The sequence below is a fragment of the Alligator sinensis genome, unplaced genomic scaffold (assembly GCF_000455745.1).
Source record: "Alligator sinensis unplaced genomic scaffold, ASM45574v1 scaffold1296_1, whole genome shotgun sequence".
NCBI classification, from domain to species: Eukaryota; Metazoa; Chordata; order Crocodylia; family Alligatoridae; genus Alligator; species Alligator sinensis.
In genome coordinates this window covers 420,428-443,004 of record NW_005842865.1, presented here as the reverse complement: position 1 = coordinate 443,004, position 22,577 = coordinate 420,428, and the positions used below count along the sequence as shown (strand labels likewise).

General features: G+C 44.1%; 1 protein-coding gene across 1 annotated transcript in view; it reads left to right on the top strand.

Annotated features, from left to right (window-relative positions):
- The first annotated feature begins 516 nt into the window (after positions 1 to 516).
- The window catches only part of MAP4 (microtubule associated protein 4), a 164,922-nt gene continuing 142,861 nt past the window's right edge, over positions 517 to 22,577 (top strand). The window contains 1 exon segment of the mRNA XM_014525701.2: positions 517 to 571. The gene's annotated coding sequence lies outside the window, so the exon portion shown is untranslated.

Below are 22,577 nucleotides of genomic sequence, written 5' to 3'. Positions count from 1 at the left end.
CTACTTAATCAGAAACCAGTTTTTAAAATTGAGCTGGGAGGTTTTTCCTTTTTTCCTAAAAGATAGGCTCTAATATTAAAGAAGGATTTAATTTGGGGATTTTGTGGGCTGCAATACACAGGTGTTCAAACTAGATTATCACGGTAGTCCCCTCTGGTGCTAATCCGAATGGCTCGAGTGGTGCCATCTAGTTTTTATCAGAGGCTGCTGTACAAATGGCGGTCCATGCCATACCATAAATGTACACTCTCTTAGCGTTCACGAATGGGTCAGTAATCTAAAGCCTATTTTGCTTTGTGTAGCCATTAGGTGACAAAGCAAATTAAAGGAGATCCAGCTACAGAAATGGGAGGGTGGCAAAAAAATTAGCAACACTTCCAATGGATTATGCTTACTTGAAGCCATGGACTAAAACTTGGCCTGCTGAGCCCTGATAAGACTGTGGTCTCTATCACATCCTAGTAGTCTGTTTAAAACTCTGGTTTCCTTATTTAATTGTGTATTCATTTATATTTTACAGATAAGCTGTCTGTGGAGATTAAGGACACATTAAGAACATCTGCTTTTGAAGGTATGAACTACTTCCATTTAAAAGTAGAGCAGTGCACGCTTGGTATCCACAAGCATTTTAAACAGAATTGGTCATGTGGATGTCCTGAAACTTCAGCGGGGAAGACGGCCACCACCTGGAGTTCAGAAACTGCTTAGGTAGCAGTAGCGCTTGGCTTTGTGCGATCTGTTAACACTTGGCCTACTGGCTAAGTTGCATTCGGGTGGAATTTGTAAGCTGTGGCTCCAGGCCTTCTGCATGAGGTGCTCCCAGAATGAAAGCCTGCTGGGACCATTTAACAAAATTCAATCCTTTCCTCTTCCACTCAACAGCTTCTTAGGCTTGCTTGCTTTTTTGCTCAGGTTCTCCAAGCTGCATCTCCTTGTGGCTTCTGGCACTGGTTTCTGCTCAGTTCTAACTAGCAGGACTCACGTGTGGCTCAAAGAATATAATTCCTGGCAAGTTTGGTCTCTTCTCCTTTTTTGCTTCTTCTGTCAGATGTTGTTCTTTACCCCAGCCTGTTTGCTTGCTCTGTTGATGGTGTTTAAGTGACCCAGCTGGTCACAATGCCTGCCTTTTGTAGGAGGGAGGAGGAGGTCTGATTTGATTGAATAGTTTATTTGGATGAATTAACAAACCCGAGCTGTTTGTTATCACCCTAGGCTCAAATACTACACTTACTGTTCTTGGTTAACAGATAGTACCATGTAGCTGCACTGCTTCACTGGTGTGCCTGCAGACAAAGGATGTTTAAGGGGTAGGCATGTTTGTTCCCTGACCTTATGCACGTACTAGCAAACAGATCAAGAATGAACTAGAACTCTGTAACCTTTGATTCCTCTGTGAATAAAAGTGACATAAATTTTAATGGATGAGGACTAGTCAGTGGTGCTGCACGGAAATCATAGTTTTATACAAAGTTGTCCCTCTTCTTTAAGCTTCTGCTGTTCCTCAGACTTGGGTGCATTTGGTGAATGCAGTAGGCTTCTTCCTGTCTTCACCCACATAGCGATACTGAAACCAAGGAAACAGATAAGATAAGGAAACGGGGCCATCCACATAACCTATATCTATCTACAGTTAATACTGAGGTTTTTGAATGGACAAAATTTCACAAGATTGGTGAATGTTGCCTTTGTCAACCATTGTACTGGGCAAGACTTGTTAAATAAAACTGTCTGCTCAAACCTTCCTTGAAGCCTACAATCACTTCAGTTGCATTTAAGTAGTTTCCCTTTTATGTTTGGGACAAACTTCATTTAAAATACTCCTTTCCGAAACAGGGATGACTCTTAACTGGCTACTGGTCTAGAGGGAGCAAAGACTGGTTTCATTCAATTCTGACTAGAATACATCTCTGCAGAATCCATTTGTGAACTAATATCACAGAAACTGGCTTCTTTCTAATCGAGGAATGCAGCCGCTTGACTGTCAGAGCACCTTATTGCACGAGGAAAACTATCTTAAATTATTTTCCTTTTTTAAGAGCGGTCTGGGTGGATGCCAAATGGACAGGCTTATCACACTTGAGGGAAGGGGAAGGGCCGGGAGGGGTGGTTCTGATTTCTGTGCATGCTTCTTGCTCTGTGTTTTTGGCCTTGGACAGCACTAGAGGGAAAAATCCAAGGAGGTGGTGCATTACGTTCCTGGGCCAGGGATTTAAGGAGACACGAGACTGAACAAAGAACATGTGATCTTAGGAACACTTGAGTACGTGCACCCACACCCGAGATGCAGCTTTTCCATTTTGTTTTCTCTTGCCCGTCTGCCTAGCCCTGGCTAAACAGTCCTGTGGGTGTAGAGCAGTTAATGAGTCTACAATATTGCCACTGTCTTGGGTGACAATTACAGCCTCTCAAAGCTTTTTTTCTTAAACTGATTGTCAGTCTTTCCAGCTGCTTTGTCTAGGAAATGAGTCTTCATTACATTTTTAGGTCAAGGCAGGCTTGCAAGAAAGGTGCTAGGAATATGTTGCTTGTATCCTCCTTGTCCTTTCTTCCCCCAATATTTGCTGTTCCACGCATTCAGGATGTGGAAGCACCTGTTTGATTTCCCAAATGGCTTATTTCCTGAGGTACTTGATTCTGGTGCACGTGTTTGACTCAACATTCATTGCCTCTTTCCCCAGTCCAGTGTCTGGCTGTATGAAGTTAACTTCCTTTGGGCGACCAGCTGAGTGTGGGGCAGCAGGTAGTACAAGAACATGTTTGGGAGGAAGTGCCTTGCATGACCTTGATGTTGGTGATGGACCTTGGATGACCAGTCAGCATTAAAGTCATCCAAGGCACTTCCTCCTGAATATGTTCTTATACATCAATTAAACATTAATGTGAATTTCATGATTCATTCATGTGGAAACAGTGATTTTTGAGAGCAGTTCTCTAAAGCAGAATTGAGGATAATTAAATAAGAAGTTGACCAGTTCTGGGAAAACCTGGTCGTCCTGCTTTCTTCCTTTACCATCTTTGTAAAGATGGAAAACTGGTTTGTTGGGTATTTTACTTGCTTCTCTAGGAGTGGTGTTACACTGCTTTCAGCTTGCAAGGTTGTGTGCTCTGAGCAGTGTGCAAGGACTGCTGCCGGACATTTTAAGTTTGCAGTGTAGATGTGCTAGCATTGCCTGAATAGCAGGACAAAGAAGTAAGTGAGCTATGATTTTTCAGTATACTGTGCTGAGTCATATATGGTGATAGATGGTAAGAAACTGTTTCTTGCTTACCTAAAAGGAGTGTGGTCAGAGTGCTTTTATTTTAATAGTAATGGCCTATACAAGAAAGAGAGGAATCTGTCCAGTCCCTTCTCCTTCCCCTTTCAAGGGGAAATTGCCTGTGCCTGAGTGCATAATACCTTGGCTGGCTGAGAGTCAATAACTTCCTAGTTACTGCAGTTGTAGCTTCCACAAGGAAATGAATCATTCTTTCAAAACTAATTGAGCACACCTGATAACACTGCCAAGGAACCCAAACCTCCTTTTTTCACTCCTTTCTCTCCAGGAACCAGGTCTTTGTTTTGTAAGCGGCACCTCATTTTTAGTCCCAGTTGAATATATTTGTTGTTGAGAGAACGGAAATATAAATACAATGGCAGTTGGATTGCAGCAGCAACTCCCTTCCTCCTCTGCTGGCTTCCTGCATGCATTTCGGAAGATGAAAACTGCTCTTTTTACCTTAATTAGGTTTGGAAGAAGAGGCATTGGGCTACCTAAATTTAACTTCTCTGGAGGTAGGCAACCACTGATCCTCTGGATCTAGTCAGATGCCTGATGATGAATCCTGTTGTGGCTGATGAGCCCAATTTGAGAGCGACACAGCTTGTGACAAGTTTCACAGATCCATGTGTTGTCTGAGTAGGAGTTCAAGTTTGCAATGCGCGGCTTCCTTCTTTCTCACTTTGCTTCCACCCTCTGGATCAAAGCTGCTTCATGTTGAGCTGCGCCCAATGCCAGACCAGATGGGATTCTGCATGCTCCTCCCAGCTTTCTGCACTGAAGTTGAATGACTTCTTATCGTTTTTTGCACACAGCACAGGACTGCCCTAAAGGGCAACCCCACTTTGTAAAGCCATCTTGAATCTTGCTGTACAAAATATTCTTGGATACGGTCTCCTCCCATTCTCCCGACATGGTTGATCCATCGCAACCTCCTCATCTTGATGGTGGTTTTTAAGTGCATCAGTCCTATGCACTCCGGTACCTCTGTGTTTGGTATTCTGTCTTCCCACTTTATTTTCAGGGGCGTGCATAGGTAGCTCATCTCATGTGGAACCATAAAGCAGGAAGAGCAGCACACGCTTCTCATAGATTCTCATCTTTACCTTAGCTGGTATTTTACTGTTATTCCATGCACACTTCTGTAATAGCCTGAAATTCTTTGCTCATTTCCAATTCTGTTGGTCAGTTCAGTCTGAAGGTCAAGATTTCTGCTGACTCTAGAACCCAAGTAGCAAAAACTCAATGACACCATGATTTATTTTCCAGGGTGGTGTCAGTCACTGGTGCTTCCATCTCTTGGTACATGATCGCAGTCTTTTTGAGACTAATTGCCCTCCTAAAGCTTTTGCGTGACTCAATCCGCCCAAGAGATTTTTCAGGGAAGATGCACTGTGGGCAACCAGGCCCATGTCATCTGCACGCAGGAAGTCTTTCAATACCAGTTCTTTCACCTTGGTTTTTGCTCTAAACCTTGCAGTGTTGAACAAGCCTTTGTCTATTCTGGTCCAAAGATAAATGCCATCATGGCTGTCCTTGAACGCAAGAGAAAGCAGAAATGAAAAGTAGACGTTAAAGCATAGGGCTAAGACCCCATTGTAGATGCCGGAGGTGTTTGATTCTTTGTTTTCATACACTGCAGTTGCCTTCATTCTTGATGTAATGAGTGAATGATGCTCAGCAGTTTGGGGGGACAACCCAGTTTCTTCATGGATCTCATCACCGCTGGAGACTGGTTACAAGAAAAAAGGGAGCTATTCCTCCACAAGACTGCTTTTCTGAACTAAGCTATGGCTGGAGACTGATGTTCATTCAACCCTATGATCAATCTGCTTTGGTTAGTCTGTAGGGTACAAATCTACTCTGCCTTCTACAGATGCTCCTGACAGACTCTAGTCTCTACTTAAACTGCCTTTAAAATCTGCATTTACCACCCTGCTTTTCTATGTAACATGCAGAGAATTTGTCCCAGTTATTTTTTCCTGGAGTGCCTTTGCTGATTATAGCACATTTTCCTGGAACATAAGCAGAGAGCATATCCTTATATAGAAATAAGACGGTTTATATAGCATTTAACTCGAATAATATTCCAATTTTGTTATCCACCACTACTTAGGGCTCTTTCTAAATATGCAGGAATATACTTCAAAGATTTCTGCCTCCTAAAGGTTCCAAAATAATTTGGGATGTGGTTTTAAATGTTTGTTTCCTGCATTTGTCAGGAAAAGCTAATTTGTCCCAGGTTATCAGGTGGAAACGGGTCAGAACTGACCATGGGTTGCTCCTGCTAGAGCTGAAGGTTTCAGGTATAGGACAGGCTGCCTAGAGAAGCTGTGTAGTTTTTGCCCTGGAAATTTTAAAGAGCAGATTGGACAGACATTTGGCCGGGATGGTTCAGATAGGGATGATCCTGCCTTGAGCAGGGGGTTGGACCTGATGAGATCCCTTTCAGCCTACCTTTTCTCTGATCCTGCATAGCAGGGAAACACTTCTGGAGTGAATCTCTTAATTTTTCTTTAGTGAGGAGAGGATTCTTCTCCCCCATCCTCCCCTATTACCAATCATTTTGAATGGGCAACAGATGCATGTGCTTCTCCATTTTCTGACCGCATGTCATCAAGAAGCTGCTATGAATTTAATACAGTAGTAGCAGTTACTTCTTTAAGCCACCATTTTCTATCACAACCAACTAATATTTCTACCCTGAACAGTGCTGCTCCCTTTTCAGAGCTGGTGAATCCCAAGAAGCCCTTAAAGCATTTGGCCAACTGCCTGTTTTGAATTTAGCTGAACAAAATTCCTTGTGATCTTCTTTAAGAAAAAGTTGTATTGCCACTCTGAGAGTCTCCTGTTAGAGAGAGTTGGCTGCTGCTTCCCCCAGAGGTCTGTTTTGTGTATTTGTCCCAATGTATGGCTTGGAGCAATCAAATGAGAAGTTCAGAGTAGGGCAGAAGAACTCGACTGTTTTACAGCTTATGTGTTTTCAGAACTGACTGCTAAACTGAACATTACAAGTCGGCTCTGCTCACGTAGAATACCCTTGTCTAATGCAAGGAGCTGATAAGTCAGGTTATAAGAAGAGGCACATAATCGCTGCCTGCTTTTCAATCCCTTGCAATGTTTTTATGCTAGTGTTAAAGGTCTCAGTTGTTAAACACAGAGCCAATAGTGGCTAAAGGACCTCAAGCACTTTCTGAAATTGTTAATGGGCATACGCGTGTCTAGGCACAGAGTGGCAGACGCAGCAGCGGATGCTGGAATAAGTTTTTGGTCTGGCAAATAATCTCTTTGAGGGAGAAACTGGTTCTGCTGGTGGGGGAGTTTGAACCCCACTCCATACTCGCACCTAAGATGCTCCTAGTTAGTCTTGCACGCAGTGCCTACGTCGTCATCATTCAGTCCATCCAGGAAGAGCGCGCACCAACTGCAGATGCTTCCTCAGCCTGACGAAAGGTGTTTGTACCCGAAAGCTTGCAAAGAAGAATTTTTTTCCAGCTATTCAGTTGGTCTAATAAAAGATATCAGAGTTACCCAAAGAACTTTGTCTGCCTATGTCCTTAGACCAACATGGCTACAACCTATACCCCTGTGTCCTCATTTTGGTTTTTATTTACCCAGAGAGGCTGTGGAGTCTCCAGGTTATTAAGAGCAGGTTAAACTTGAGTGAGATGCTCCTGCCTTGAGCAGGAGTTTGGACTAAATGTGACCTGAGAGCCCTGCCAGCACTTCCCCCATGATTATATTGTTCTGAAGCGGTATGGTTGCTGAATGATGCTGCCCCTTTTCCTTTGTGTTATAAATGGAATATTTGACTCCCAGTTGTTTTAGACACTTTCCAGAGCAGTTCTGACCAGAAAGGTGACTTATTCCCAGACATTTAGAGGTCCCAAACTGCTTCTGAAAAGTTGAATGCTATATGCTTTTAAGCATTATTTTAAAAGAGCAATTGCATGTCAAGCTATAGCCTTGCATTTTTAAACGGGGATATTTGTGCATAAGCATAAACAAATGCAAACGGCATGGGGTGTCTCTAATGCAGCTGGTCTTAGTAAATTAATTGTCATAGTATCTCATTGATCCATCTGTACACAAAAAAATGCGCGCACGCACACACGCACGCGCACACACAGTCAGCCTCTTTGTACCATCCAGACCAACTGGAATAACACAGCATCGTCCAAAGTCGGAGGTGCTGGTCCAGAAATAAGTTCCATGCCTTACACTACAGATTATGTTGGATGAGGTGGCCCAGCTCTTACTGTTTTTCAGGAATTGCATGTTCACATGCTTGCTTGCATGCATATGTTTGAAGGATCTCCGTATTACTGGCTCCGTCGTACACCAAGGCAGCACTGTGAAGTAAGAGCATGGCTGGAGGCTGTATGCATAAGGGATTTGTACTTGGAAACGGCTGTCCCTGGATAGATGGCACAAGATGGATCAAGTTCTACAACAACAAACTTTCTGGAGCTGCCCTGCTTTAAGTCCGTGAGTGCCTGGCTGGGGATTTGGTAGTCAAGCTTTGGCAGCTCAGGCCCGTGCAAAGCGAAGTAGTTGCTAAGGTAGCCAAACATGCAAGCAGTTTACCTTTTACATTGGAACCAGCATACTGAATGCATACTGAGCAAGTGGAAAGCTGCTGCATTTCACTAAATATGGGTGATCGTGCCCACTCTGAAGTAGCATGGCTGGCAGGGACCCTCTTTGGTGTATTTGGACTAGCGAATCCTTTAAAACTGTCTTTGTGGATAGCCTACAAATCACTGACAGGCTGGACGGCTGCAGTGCAGCAGGAAACCAGTGGTTCTCAACATTTTCCTATACCAGGTCCTTCAGAGATTCATCTTGTACTTAACAGTTTGGGAAGAACCAGATGGTCAAGTACCTCTGACACCTGCTTGACCCCAAATTCAAGACCCCCCTGACAATCTGTGTCGTCATGGCTTCAGTAGTCACGAAAGCCTTCTTACCTGTTTGAGCAGGGTTGCTGCTACTATCCAGAAACTGATGGGAGGATTCCAGACCGTAGGAGGAAACAACCTAAAAAACCCTTTGTCTGTAAACCAGGAGAGTTTCTCCATCTTGATTGATTGATCTATAGGCCCACTTCTGTAACCAACTTAATCTCTTAATTGGCTGAAGCCTTTTCCAGATTCTTGCACGTGTCCAACGGGAAGGCTCCTTGAACCATCGGTTACAATGACCAGGCATGGTGTTGCCACCCAATCTAAGACTGTAGGTTGAAATCTCTGAAAGTCTCCCGTAGCCGGTGGGGTCCTGCATGCTTCACAGTGGGGCGGAGTGGTCCCTGGAGTCTCTACTTTCATTCTCTTGAAGTTGCTGGCCCTCATAATCATAAAGAAGATTGCTTTCAAATGTAAGTCATTGCAGTGTTTTTCATAACCAGATAAAATAAAGTAATTAAAGACCAGTAAAGCTGTTTCATTTATTTCAGAGGATTAATAATTCTGACACTTGGAGATGGGGCATCAACAGTCAGACTGTTTTCATTTTAGTAATTACTGGTAGAATTGTTTCTTAGTTCAAAGCTACCTGATGTGCTCTGATCACCAGCTTTTATTGTACTGTGTAATTATGGTGCAGGGCTTATGTTTTCACTGAAGGTGCTGTTGGTCCAGCCCCTAATGTGGGTGTTCAGTTTTATATCTCATAGAGGTGCTTTGTATAAAGCAGCACAGCCGGTATGTGAACAGTCCCTAGCTGCCTAACGTGTAGCTTGCAACCGCAAATGTCTGTGGCTCGTAGCAAATGGAGTTTATTATTAAGGTAACCCCACTGTCATGATGATTTTTCTTTTGTTTGTCATTTGAAGTCGCCACATAAGAAATGAATATACCACAATTTTTAGTCTTGCGTAGTGTATTGATGCAGAATACGGGGCAGCGGGAGGGGGGCTCTTTTAAGAGGTAAGGTCCAGCTTTGCAGCAGTTGACACAGGGCCTGGCTGTAGCCATCGCGTTTTACATGTTGAGCAAGAGGGGCTACAGAATTGACCATCTGAATCTTGGCATGGGAATGTCCTTGGGGTATTTATTCACCACTTCCTTCTAGTATCCCTTTGTTATTCAGTCTCGCCCACTCCTGCCAGATCATTTCCCACCAGCTGGAATGGTTTCTGCCACTCACCAGAAGGGATAACTTGTAAAATCTATCTGCATGCAGAAGCTATTGCAAAATAAGGTATCACATGTATTTTAAAATGCAATAGCTATTTCATATTAGGCCCCATGTGAATATTTAAGCAACAAAACTGCACTTTAAGCTTGGAATAATTTAATTTTGGAATCTCTATTATGCAGTGCCTTTTCTGAACGTTTCCTCTATAGATAAGCCCTAATTAATACATAATAGAATTTGTAACGGGCTCTGGATAGCTGTATTGTTAAACTTTTTAAGCAGTAAATGCGATTTTCGGTAGCGGCATCAATAGAAGCATTAGGTGCAAGACATGGGAGGTGATGGTGCCTCTTTACTCAGCAGTGGATAGGCCTCATCTAGAGCATGGCGTGCAGTTTTGGGCTCTGCATTTAAAAAGGACAAGAAGTTAGAGTCCAGAGGGGAGCAACAAGAATGATTAAGGGCTTGCAAAGCAAGTCATACGAGGACAGACTGAAGGAGATTAGGCATGTTCAGCCTATGGAAAAGGCACTTCAGAGGAGACATGATAGCAGTCTTCAAATACTTGAAGGGCTGCCATAAAGTAGAGGGGAAACGCCTCTTTTGCTGCAGAGAGCAGGACTTGGGCCAGTGGCCCAGCATTGCAGCCAAGTAGGTTTAGATTAGATATCAGTAAAAATGTCGTCTTTGTTAGAGCAGCAAGCAGCGGGATAGATGCCTAGGGAAGTTGTGGAAACAGTGCCATCACTGGGGGTGTTCAGGACTAGGTTGGACAGGCATGAGTCGAGGGTGATCGAGGAGTAGCTGTGCCCATAGCAGGACATGGGCATTTCCCATGCTTCTAGGCCTTGCTGGTTGCCATGTGGGGCCGGAAAGGAGTTTCCCCCTCTCATTGCCACACATTTTGGTGGAGGGGTGGGGTGGGATCCTTTTCAGAAATGCTGGCTGGCTTCAGTGGAAGCTGCGGGTTTTGACTGTTGTGTGCAGTGTTCCTGCTGGGACGAAAACCCAGAGATTTGTGGCTGGAGGGCATTGCCCCTCTGCTCAGGGTCAGACCGATTTGCTACCTATGGATTTGGGAAGGAAGCTTTATCCCATGGTCAGATTGGTACAGGGGGAGTTTGCCGTCCTCTGTAGCCCTCTTCTTGGATCTCAAATGTGTTGTGTGTTTTTTTTTTTTTTTTTTTTTTTTTTTTTTTTTTTTTAACAACTGTTGCAGCAGCAGGGCAATGGCCACTGTTGTCCCCCTGTTTTACCTGTGGCAGGTTAGGGAGTTATGCCTTGTATTGTCAGGTTTTGATTGCCTGTATAGTTTTTGCTAATAGGTTAGACGGTAGATTCGTATAGGATAGTTTGGATAGGGATGATCCTGCCTCAGGCAGGGGGTTGGACTAGATGTGACCTCTGGAGGTTTCTTCCAGCCCTACATTTTTTTTTTTTTTATTTTTATTTATTTATTTTTTTTTAATTCTAAAAAAATCAAATCAAGTTGCCAAAGAATCACAGTTTTCTTAAATCATTATAACTTAATGATTCTTATAATTTTTCTTCTAGCTTGGAGTCTTCTTAGCATTCATAATCTTGTACTTTCTCTACCCCATAAGGAGTTAGAAGCCTTTTTAAATGAAAATTGAGATGCTCGCATAATCTCATGTCTCTAGGATTAGTGGATTCAGGATATTGCAACATGTATAATAAAATGGTGGGAGCTGAGAACATTACAAAGGAGTCTGCTTGCAGAAGGAAGTTGCCTGGGTGTGTCTACACTCGGTAGACATCTCCAGGTAAAGGTACAGAGATGAGGGAGTGCAGGGTGGTTGGCTAAAGCGGACGTCTAACTCTAACACCTTGACAGTGCAGTCCTGGCTTTTTGGCAAATGCATTATTCTCTTGTTTTGCTTTTAGTTAAATGGAAGCTGCTTTCCTTTTTGATGCATGTACTATTAAAGGAAAACAGCTGACAGGAACAGCTGGTTGCCTTGCCTGTTTGCCTTGTGGCTTAGCAGTCAATATGTAGCATAAAAAGAGACTGCTTTATTAACCAACAGTTTTCAGAACCCTTCCCCCTGCATTTAATTGCCTTCCTCCGCTGTCTCCTGCCAGGTTTAAAAACCAGAGATTTCTTTCCCCTTAACTTGATGATATAAATGCCTTTATTTTGTGCTGCCTCTCTTTTGGGTGTGTAATATCTAGAAGAGCCCAGGGTTCTTGTGGCACAAGAAACCAGCACGCAGTTCTGTCTTCTCTGGCTTTTCCTTGAAGAACAGAAAAGCATTTGAATTGATACTGTATGGCTTCAAACACACAAGGCTGTGCAGAGACGGGCCCTTTACCTTTTATCTAAAGGAGTTAACATTTATGGTTTTGGAGATTACATACCAGTCATTTTTAGGCCCCTTGTTTAAAAGCTCTGAGTCATGCGCAGCCAGATACTTACCCTAAAGTTTAAAGAAAGCCCCTTGCAGTTATTGTCTATGAACTCATCTTCCATGTGGCTTTTTTGAGAGCCGTCCAAGCCCATTAATCCCCACCTTTACATTCCCTAATCTCTACAAAGGCTTATAGGCAAGTTATTCTTGTACACCCTATGAAGCTGCATTGGCAGGCAGTCTATCATGCTGCAGTTTAGGAGAAGTGTATTAGTGTTTTGTTTTGGCCAGGAGGCTAGGCAACTTCGTAATGTAACCATCGCTTACTCGGGCACTTCTATCATTACAGCTCTGATTATTTAATAATAGTGAGAGTTGCTCAAAGGGGGGACATTCATTTTGAACGTGGGTATTCTTCTACTCTCTTCCCAATGCGCCTCGGTGCAATTAACACTCGTAAAGCTCTCTTTGAAGGCAAAAATGCAATGTATGTAACTTTTGTTGTTGGACATTGATTTAATAACTCCACAGTTATGTCGGCGTTATTTCCCTTGGCTCAAAGGTATAGGCTGGAGCGTCATCAGTGGAAATGAACGATGGCTTTTTTTTCTCCACAACCTATTGCTTTTGCTCATGTCCCCATCAGCTTAACTGTTCTTCTAAAGCAGTTGTTCTCAACCTTTTCTAAACTCCAGGCACCCCTTGGAAGATGCCAGTTCCTAGCTGTCACTTGGGGTTTCTTTGGCTATAGAAGAATAATAGAGTGATTCTCCTGTTGCAAAGAACTCAGTCACCGCAGCAGGGCAGGCTTGTTTTTAGTTTGCATTTCTGTTTGAACTCTCTGGGTTTATCTGGTGAATTGTGTAGGTGTTTTCACACCTATCACTGAATATTGCACGGGACCCGGGAACACTATCCAGGATCTCGTGGCAGCACCCTGTTCTAACGCCAGCTTATCTTTTTGGGAGGAAAGGAACATTTAATGTAAACTGGAACCAATAAAGCAGCAACAATATCGGCTTTAAGACTTTTTCAACCAGTATTGTGAGGGAACTCCCAATTCATCTTTCTACGGTTCACAGATCCTTTGCAGTGGGGCCATCGGCCTGCGCACAGTCCTGGCAGGAGGAGCAGTGCGTATCGTTTTTCCTTGGCCACCCCCATGGCGAGAGGCTGGGCTAGTGCTTCCTTGTATAAAAAGCAGGACCCTTCATTTCACGCTCTTAGATGAAAAGATTGCTTGGTATCCTGCCTGTCTTGTTCCTGGCAGTCCTGCTGCCACAGGAGATTATCTCCTCACCTCTGGTTGCCCTTCATAGGCATATGGTGCCCTTGCCTGCTTTGGAGCGGCAACTTGGCTGAGAAGAGCCAGAGGCAGAAGGAAGGTTTTGTCTCCAGCCTCTCATGTGCTCTCCTATGACTTTTTTTTTTTTTTTTTTTTAAATAGGGAGCTTTGTTGGCTCTGGGCAGCATGCACTCTTCCTCACCATGCAGTCCAGCAGGGTTACTTCTGCCCCACTTCCCTGTCCAGAAAGGGAATCGGCAGGTTTGGGGAAAAAAGCAGCTTCAGGGGCAAGTAGACCTATTCTCCCAGGGGGTGGCAAAGCCAGAAAGGCAGCATAGCAGATGGCTGTGGGAACGTGGCATTTTGTCCTCGCTAGTAACAGCAGTTCTGATGGTGCCGACCAGTCACTTTGCCCTTGTCCTTTCGCTTCTTGGTGGGCTGCAGGAAGGAGGGCACTGGATGCAGCCTGGGTGTTGTGCAGTGCCCACAGAACTCAAGCCCATGAAGGGCATCCTGAGCCCAATTCACTGCCCCTACCCACAGCCCCCTGCATGATCTCCACACAGCCCAGGTTGAGACCTCCATCTGGTCCAGGTGGATCTTATATGTTGAGGGTAGAGCCAGTAGCATGACAAAGGGGAGGGGAGGTGACTAGAACAACATCCCGGGGTGCTGACTTGGGGGGCACAAAAATAGCAACCATCACTGCCAACAGCCTGCCTGCAGCCCCTGCTCGGTTATGCCTCTGGGTAAAGCATCTGGGGAGAGCTCATCCCTGAGATGCAGGAGAAGCTCTGCTTAAAGGATGAAGGCTAACAGTCTGGTCAAAGTGTAAAGTATCTCTTACAAAACAGCATTAATACACTTTGTCAAGAGTGGGTTTAGTATTGTGAATTTTGTCATTTAAATACCTGTAGGTGTGATAGGTGAGCTCTGTGTGCCGGGACAGGTAAGTGCATAAAGTGTCATCCATAGTGGTTTTGTACAACAGTGTAAATGATAGCTGGGTTTGTACAAGTGGGTGTGCGGTTTATCCTGGGGATAGCTCAGACTGCAGGCTACTGTTGTGCATTTTCCACTAGGAGACAGGTGATAGTTGGTTTGCCCCGATCAAATGGCTCTCCTGGGACAAGCTGCAGACATGACACCTGTATTTTACACCAGTCAAGGAGTTTGCATCCTCTGTCCCTTACATATTTACATTGGTATAAATGGCATCTGTCTAGGCCAATGGTTCTCACCCTTTTTAGACGCAAGGTCCCCCTCAGAAAATGGCAGCTCTGGTTTTACTCTTCTTGACTACAGTCAAATACAAAAGTAATTCTTCTGTTTCAAGGACTAGAAGACCACAGCAGGGCAGAATGGGTTTTAATGCTCTGAGTTAATGTTTCAGGGATCTTGGCTGTAGCCATATTGGTCTAAGCACAAAGCGCAACTATTTAGTTGGTCTGATAAAAGATAGTGCCTCTACCCAAAGCGTTTGTCTGGGTCAGTGTTTGAAATCTCTGTCTGCCTTGTGAGTAGTGTAGTTGCTTGCACACCTCAGTGCTAATATTGTGCAGCTTCCTGCGGCAACTGTAAAAGTATCTTGTGGCATTCCAGGATGAGAATCGCTGGTCTAGGCCCTACATGAAATAAAGGATATTATAATCTCCCTTCTCATGCATCCTAGGAAGGTGTAATAGAGAATGGCATTCCCTTGTCCCACCTAAAAGGCCGGGAAAGTGTCAGGATTATCATTTTTACCTGTTGCTCTGGGTTGTCATGTCCTGATACATCTAACTTGCTTTTCCCAGTTTCTGTTCCTGAGTCTCATCCCCTGCTACTGCTTCTACCACCTGCCCCCAGGAAATGACTGTGGAGAGGCAAGAGGGACAACAGCCCTGAGATGATGGAAGAACCAGTAGTAGGAAGGGGCCTCTTGGATCACCATTACTTACTTTCTACTGCTCCATCTCTCCAGCTTCTTTTTCAAAGAGCAGGAAGCATCTCAGTTTGGCTGGGGCAGAATGTCACCTAACTTTGTCACTAGAAATAAACATGGCTATTTTCTGTGATCAGGAACTTAGCCTGTTTAACTGGAGTGGTTTTCTTGCTATACAGGCCACTTACCAGAAGCAGCCAAGCTCAGGCAGGCATCAATTCATTGTCTTCCTTTTGGATGTGAAGAGTCTCGGTTGGTGTTGGGCCAGCAAAAATAAACCAATATGAATGATCAGAACTGTGACAGTTTGATTAATCCCCCCTGCCCCAACATGCTGTCACAAGCAATACCCATATGGGTCGTTGGGAATGCAAGCATGGCCCTTTCCAAACTAAAAATTGCATGTGTTCATTGTTCTCCAGAAAAAGGAAAGGCGAGACCTGGAACGGTTTCGCGCACATACATGGGGCCCTGGTTCTTGGGATCAGGTACTCGCCTGCATCCACTTGCAGCTGTCTTAGTGATTTAAAGTGGGAAGCTATGGAAGTCTGAGCCTATTCAGTCGTCAAAGAAATCAACTTATGATCCTGACTCCTGGCCAGAAGTTTTATAGAAAAGGGAATGGAGGTCACAGGCAAGCTGCAGCTCATGAAATACAAAAGAAGAGGATCTTTGCAAGTTGCAGCTGGAGGAGGCATGGGCGTGGTAGATCACCCCTTGTCCTAGCCATTTTCCCGTCACCTAACCAGTCCTGTTTAGAGTTAGACCTGCTAGGGAAGGTTACCGCTAAATGAGCGAAATCACTCGTGGTGCCTCGGGTCTGAACAGTACAACCAGCTGTTCTTGGCAAACGTGGCCCTGTCCAAACCTCTTAATTTCCTAAAGGAGGTTTCTCTTAGGAGTATTCCTATGTTGCGATCTGCAGCTAACTCATCTGTTTTGCAGGCTGTGGCATTGCTTCCCATCCCAACTTTTGATTGTTACCATTTGATCTCGCAGGTGGTATCCAAGTCTCTTTCCAGGATCCTGCTACCAATAATAGTGGCTTTTAGAGGAGAAAATGTTCTTGCTTCACAGACCTTTTTTCTTTTTTTTTTTTTTTTTTTTTTCTGATTGGGTTTCTGTACAGAGAAAAGGCAGACACAAATAGTCATACAATGCATGGAGTGGAATTTACTTTGCAGTTGGCGACAGTAATTGTCCACCCGCCCTCCTAACCTTCCCCCCCCAAACTATAGTTGAGACAAACTATAGTTTAGGAAAGCAGACTTGAAGTATCTTGAATGTGCACATTATCTCAATTGAAGGGAGCTTTGTTATGGCAGGGTATAAACAGGCTGAAGCGTCATTAAAATGGCTCTATAAACCTTACTATAGTTTGCAGGGAAGTATGGATACATTCTCCTGTTACTAGTTGCACATTAGTGTTGTCCATATCCTTCCAGATTCAAGCTTTCATTAATACTGTAGCGAACTGATTTTAAATCAAGATTCAGTTTTACTAATGATGTTATATGGACATTTCTGGACTGCAGACTTCAGGCCTGAAGTCGCAGCACTCCTAGTCCTGCGAACATAACATGTTCCACCCGAGCAGGGGAAAACGTGCCACGTGCCGAAACGAGAACCCTTCTGGCTGACCCTCGAGTTCTGTCTGGTCTTCTTGGAAGAGCCAACCTTTAGCGAGCCATGGTCTTATTCATAAACTTCTTAATTTAGGGTCATTTAATCCATTTAATTGCTTAGGCCTTGTGACAAAAGGGAAGAAATTCAGAAAAGGGTAAGCGGATGCTTCAAAAAGATGAGGAAGCTTTAATAAAACCCTGGTAAGTCACCACTTCCACTTCTCATCAGACATCTGGAAAGAGAAAATGACTGAGCAATAGCAACATGAGGAAACAATAATGGTTCCAACTGGGTTTTGTTTGCTTTAAAAGCAAAGTGAATTATAGTTTCATTTAAATGAAAACATTCCTGAAATGAGGCTTATTATCTGATGTGGCACTTGGCGGCAGAAATGAACTGGGATGCAGATGCAGGCATTGCACCTTCGCTTGCTTATTGGCATTGAACGTAGTGATCTGTCAAATTTAGTTGCTTGAAAGAAAGCCTAGGTGTTTTATAGGGGTTCTTGGCTGTTCCACATTTTGGGTTAGTACTCTTTGTTTGGATGGTCTTTTGCTCCAGTCATGTGAAGCAGCGAGACACTTCCAGTGCAATTAAAACAAGCTTTCTCAAAAGGGTTATTTTTCTTAAAGTATCAATTGAGCAGGTAAGTCACTATTTCAAGGGTGCACCCACTAAGTGCTCTCTGCCCTGTGCAGAGCTGCAAAATGATATACTGCATACAGCAGGTATGGAGAGAGTAGCAATTTAATGGTCACTTAAAACAAAAACACAAACCTGTTGTACTCTTCAGAAAAGGTTTTCTGAATTCAGGTTCTGGATGAAAAAAGGAGGCTATTATATAAATTTTTTGGTATTGTATTTCTACATCCTGAACTGGCTGGAGGTTTACTTGTGATCCTGAAGGGCCTTCTAAGTCATGGGACTTCTCAGAGCCCGGTCCTGCCAGGTGCCGTATACCCTTTGCTTGCATGTGAAGTCCAGAGACTGTTTGGTACCTTGTGTGATCTGGTCTTTACCTTGTGCTGTTGAACCTGACGGTATGAATGGTGGAAGGTGTGGCTGGGAGCTGTGACGTTTTCCCCAAAACTTCATTTATTATATTAAGAGATGTGCTTTGTTATAATAGAAACCACTGATTCTGCCTGTGGATTTGGAAAGCCTGAATAAATCTATTTAGCCAGGCATAATCAAGTGAGGTGATCAAGGGAACCCTTATGCTTTTATAAAAAAAAAACACCTTCTTTATATACATGTACCTACATCCGTGGCTGACGCACATAGCCAGACTTCTAATCATTTTTGCACATCCTGTCTGTTGTATATTGTAGCTTCCTACAGTAAGAAAGCATGGTTGGGATTGGATTTGTAACTTTTGGCACATCATTTGGGTGAGCTGTTAAAGATGTGTGCTTTGGGTGAACTTTTTTTATTTAGTTGTGGATAATACAAGAGTAAGCAGCCGGATGGAAAGGGGGGAGAGATCACTGAGACCAAGCCAATGCCCAGTGAGTGAGTGATACTATACAGAACGTGCTATAGTAAATTTTATGGCTTCACCAGTTAGACCTTAAAACAAGTTTCTAGCCTAGCTTGTTAGCCACTCTGTGGTAATTGCCTCCGTGCTGTTAGTGTCCTGCTTTTCCCCGTTCTCTCACCGAGGGGCAGGCTGTTTTGTTTAATGCAGGATACGAGCATGTACCTGGGCACCTGTTGCAGACCCACTGTACGGCCACACCTTTCTTTACCTTGGGATATCTTTTGTGTTGACATGCTGTGACTTTGCTGGACAGGCTGGCTTGGGGTGGTATTCCTAGCCAGCTCAGCCCCACTCCTGTGCAAAAGCCAGCTAGGAGGCAGTTCGGGGACTGAAGCTCCCTGAGCATGTGGAATTGCAGGTTATAAGGTTGGCAGTTTGAGGGAGCCAGGGATGGTCACGTTCTGCTTCTTCAGTGTAGGAGAAATGTGGAAGGGCTGAAGAGGAGGTGATGTGAGGGGCATGTGCAAAAGAGCACTGTGGAAGGGGAATCCAATGAGGGCTCTGTTAAAGTGGTGCTTGGAAAAATAGACTTGCAGTGGTGATGATGGAAGGTTTCCTAGTGATCAGGACCTTGGGGCCAGCTTGTAGGCAGTAGGCCTGATGGAAAGTAAGAGGGCTAATTTGGGTTTGGAGTAGATGGCAGCTTTATCACTTTACTGCTCCAGGACTGGAGCATGGGGAGTTGGGCAGGGTGTGACATTCCTCGCCTCTAAGATGCCACCATTGGATGCCCAAAAGGGAGACAAGGCGACAAGATCCTTCAGTGAGGGTTTGGATCCTTACTACCTGGGAAGAGTCAGGGTTTGGTTTAGCTAAACTACACCACTGCACAGTGGAGCAAATGCATTGGCTGGCACAAGGCATGAGAGAGGCCTTGTGTTTAGTCTCATCACCCTAAGCATATTGTTGTAACTAATATCTAACCTATTAGGTGATACCCAGTGAAAGGCTAGCCCGTAAGCCTGCACTTATTCCTACGTAAGACTCTCTTAAGAAATTGTGTATAATTTGCTTGACCTGAAGGAAGTCGGCATTATGGGGAAATGAATACCTGCATTCCTTAATATAAATTTTTAGCGTAGGACAGTTAAGACTAGGGACAGAAATTGCACACAAACTGGTATCAGTGATCATAAACTGGTTCAAATCTGTAACGCAACAGATGTACAGTGGACTTAAACCACTTTCAAAATGGCTGAAACCAGTTTAAGATGAACCTGGATGGGTGTGGTATCAGACTTAACTGATTTAGGTTAAATCAGTTTATTGAACTTCTGTCACAGATCCCCTCCAGATTCAAGCTGTCTGCTCCAGCCGAGGAGGGCGGCCGGCTGGCTCTTAGCACCTTCCAGCTTCTGGCTTGGGCCACTGCAGGCACGTGGCTGCATTTCTGGAATCAGAAGTGAATGTCTGTTCAGTTGCTCATTGATTTTAATCTACACAACTTTGACTAACCTGCCAAGTTTGAATCGATTCAGCCCTGAGCTTTTTGACTGTCTGTACTTAGCTTAAGAGGATGTAGCACTGTATCTAACATGCCTATTGGAAAATAATCCAATTGTTGTAAATGAACTCTGGGTCTGCCCTTTGTCATAGGTAAGCTGCATTCACATTATCTACTGAAATCAAATGGGCTACCAGGTAGTCGGCCTCTTAAAAAATCAGACCTCGGTGACTTTGGTAGTTGTGCGTGATTTAGGACATCCAGACCTTAGATTTTGAAAACAAATGAGCTTTAATCATGCAAGGGTGGAGGATACAAAGGTGTTTTAGCATAGTTTGATGCAGTTAGAGTTTGTGAATATGGTTTACCTGTCCACGAAGTATACATGGTGCTTGGTATCTTGACCGAGCAAGTCAACAGTGTTTGTTCCTTTCTTTAAGAAACTGGAGACCCCTTTGTACAAAGATTATTTTTACAAGTACGGAAGAGAAGGGATGACTTGTCTGTCTGTCATAGTCTTGCGTATGCTTCAACGCGCAGTAGTAGCTCGTGCAGTAACCCAGCCTAAGAAAAGCAGGCTGACTTACGACATGAGAGATGACAACTATGGCAGAGCTGCTTCTGTTCCTTACAACACAGATTTCATTCTCTGAATTAGAAGCTAATTTTAAAGGAGCGTGAAGATACTGAAAGAATACAAATGGCTTTACCAAATCTGCGTGACAAACCGGACCTGGATTAAATGTCAGGAAATGTAATTTGCTCTGAACGCAGCGCCTTGTAAGAGAATGACCTGACCAAAATGTATTTGACCTTGAGGCCTGAGCAGAGTGATTCCTTGGCTGGGAAGGGCAGAGTAGAGTTAATACTCTAGGACAGCAGGTCTTGATCATTGTTTCCCTTTCACAAAATGCCAGTTTTTAACTTTCACTTGGCTTTTTGACAACAGAAAAATACTGGAGCAGTTTTTTCTGCTGAAAACTCAGAGCACAACAGGTCCGAATGTTTTGGAGGCTATCTGAAATCTCTAGGTTTATCTTGTGAATTGTATGTAGGGGTTTGGACACCCTAACAGTGCTAATAATTGCTTGGCATCCCGGAAGGGATCTCGCAGCAAGCACCCCGGGGTTCTGTGGCACCCCGGTTGAAAATCGGTGCTCTGAGATGAAACATCAGAAATCAAAGTACCTTCCTTAGCTGCTGGAGTCGGACAAGAGAAAGGGGAGGACTGGGGGACTGAGTCAAGTTTGCTTGGTGCAGGTTGGAAGCCGTTCACTTCTCTGCAAATGGGCTTGCATTTACAGTACTGCTCTGGGTGGCTGTGAGAAGCTGATTGCAAGTGCTGTGTCACTCTAGTGTCTGGCGGAGCTGAAGGCTGTGCGGATTCCTGCAATGATTAGACTTCAGCAAATACTCTTGTCTGCACTGCAGGACTCGGGGGAGGCCGTGTGTTCCTCCAGAAGAAGCAGATCTTCTTTGCCAGTCGGTAGGAAGCGTGTTTATCTGCACATGGAAACATTCAGCATAAGGTGTAAATCATCTTGCACAAAGTCCATAAAACTGTCCTCTGAAAGCCTTTGTCTTGTATTTCCCTTGCCCCATCCCCGAGCCGGAAGATGAGTAGCGTCTGTACCGGACTGATTGCCATTTTAAATGCAGAGCCTCTGCATACACAGACTTTTTGGAGAGGATGGTATGCAGTGAAGCCATGCGAGCTGTAAAATGAAACTGGAGCTCAGGAAATGTCTCTCGCTCTCTTCCCCTAAATAGGAAGAAGGAAAAAATAGTGGGAGGAGCTTGGGAATGGTGCAGACATTGGCACTGGCTCTGACCCTCTGGGGTGGGAATCGGTTACTACAGAGGCAAACGCCGATAAAATGGCATTTGATCCCTTTTTCTAAGGAGAAAAACTGAAAAAATGTTAGGGTCACCTTCTCTCTACACCTCGACTTCCTTGATGTTAATGCCTATGAAAGCCATCTTTTGGTCTGGAGAAACAGTTGTGGTTGTCCTCGTGGTGATAAAGGCCCTTATGTAGTCATAAGCTGGCTTTAAAAGAAATGGAAAAATAGATGCCCAAAATATTGGGGTGTGGAATATGTCTGTATGGCGCTTCCAGCGTTGGCTGCTCTGTAGAAAGCTCCACACTCCTTTCCCTGAACAAACGTCCTAATTTTGTGGGATGCAGCCCCTGAGATAAGGGATGTCTTAATCTTTCTGCAATGGCCAGATATGGCTAGCTCCAAAAGAAGTGATGTTTTTGTGTTTCGGCTTTTACAGTGGTTTTTTGTTTTGGGGCACCGCTGGTGTGGAGCTGATACAGCTGTGCATTTCTCACCTTTTCTTTGGAGCAAAGGAGCTGCGTGATTGGGCCCACTGGGGGAAAATGTGAGAGTCAGCTAGGGCTCTTCCAGAGATAAACATCTTCAATTATGCAGCGAGCTGTTAACGAATGATCCTGGCTCTCTTGTTTCTGCCGCCTCTTAGCAATTTTTAGAGGAACTTGGGCAGGGATTCACAGCTGGAGAGCTATTCAGCGTATTTCAAACAGCTACTTCTTGAAAATGCTTGGTGCTTTGTATTTCCATCCTACCCTTTTGTTGAAAAGGTTAATGCCATTAAAAAAAAATGTCCCTGTCTTCTAACATATTTGGTTTTCAGAGATTCACGAGCAGCATTTACTAGGATTCAGAGGTTAAGGTTCTTTCATGCATCTGCCATCACATATTCCTCATCAGCTTTCACTTGCTTGCCTCTCTACACTGCTACCTCCACCCAATGTCCTCTTCCAGTTGGGTCCATACATTGGTACCTGAAGAAGCTTTTGCTTTTGGCTGGAATCTCCTTTCAGAGGTGCATTTTTACTTCACATGTAATTTGGTTACTGCAGTTCCTCATTCAGGCTGTGAGTTCCTGCACTGAAATGTTTGTTTCTGGAAGCATGAAGTCCAGGATTCCCCTTTCTCCACCACCAGTTTTGTGGACCCCAAAGTC